Here is a 991-nt window from a genome sequence, read left to right as displayed (position 1 = left end):
TGGAAACCAGAGTTCAGATCAGAGTGGTACTGGAAAAGCACAGCAGGTCAGACAGCTTCCGAGGAGCAGGAAAATCGACATTTCGGGCTTAAGCCCTTCATCAGGAATAGAGGCAGGACACTTCCAGGGATGGCGAGATAAACTGGGGTGTTTTGGGCCGAAGGTAGCAAAGAGTACAATAGGTGAATGGGGGTGGGGATGGAGGTGACAGGTCAGAGAGGAGGGTGGAGGAGGGTGAGAAGGGAGATTGGCAGGAAGGACAGGTCATGAGGACAGCGCTGAGCTGGAAGGTTGGAACTGAGGTAAGGTGGGGGGAGGGGAAATGAGGAAACTGGTGAAGTCCACATTGATGTCCTGGGGTTGAATTTATCCGAGGCGAAATGTGGGGCGTTCTTCCTTCAGGCATCGGGTGGGGAGTGAGCGGCGATGGAGAAGGCCCAGGACCTGCATGTTCTCGGCAGAGTGGGAGGGGGGTTGAAATGTTGGGCCAGAGGGTGATGGGGTTGATTGCTGCGGGTGTCCTGGAGATGTTCCCTCAAGCGCTGTGACTTGACTCTGCGAGGAGTCTCCAGTCTCCCCAATGTAGAGGAGACCGCATCGGGAGCAATGGATACAAGCAATGACATTGGTGGAAGCCTTCTCACGATCGTGGCCCAGGTTCGATTTCTGGACAGGGAAGCAATTTACAATAGGGCTGTGAGGGAGCGCTGCTGTCTCCCTGGTGGTCTAGTGGTTAGGATTCGGCGCTTTCACCGCTGCGGCCCGGGTTCGATTCCCGGTCAGGGAAGTGTTCCTCAGTGGATGTTTTGCCTACCCATTCTCCTTCAATGCGCTGTACAGTTACTTATTAGTCTTCGTCGTTCCTGGCTACTGCAGTGTGTATTGCCTCGTTGAAATAGTGTCCTGATTCAGACTTGTTTGTGTGTGTAGGGATCATTGCTTCTGTAGCTAAGTAATTGGTTCGTGTGTGTTGTTTTCCTGTAGACGCTGT

At 53.4% G+C, this 991-nt stretch overlaps 1 non-coding gene across 1 annotated transcript; it reads left to right on the top strand.

Annotated features, from left to right (window-relative positions):
- The first annotated feature begins 715 nt into the window (after window positions 1-715).
- trnae-uuc (transfer RNA glutamic acid (anticodon UUC)) lies at window positions 716-787 on the top strand. The gene has a single exon. It is a non-coding gene; the product is annotated as a tRNA-Glu (tRNA).
- The last annotated feature ends 204 nt before the right edge of the window (window positions 788-991 follow it).

This window comes from Chiloscyllium plagiosum, unplaced genomic scaffold, assembly GCF_037043375.1.
Source record: "Chiloscyllium plagiosum isolate Xiang-an unplaced genomic scaffold, Cpla_swu_hap1 HiC_scaffold_27, whole genome shotgun sequence".
Lineage (NCBI taxonomy): Eukaryota > Metazoa > Chordata > Chondrichthyes > Orectolobiformes > Hemiscylliidae > Chiloscyllium > Chiloscyllium plagiosum.
Note: the sequence above shows the minus strand (reverse complement) of the source record. Positions and strands in the feature narration are given on the sequence as shown.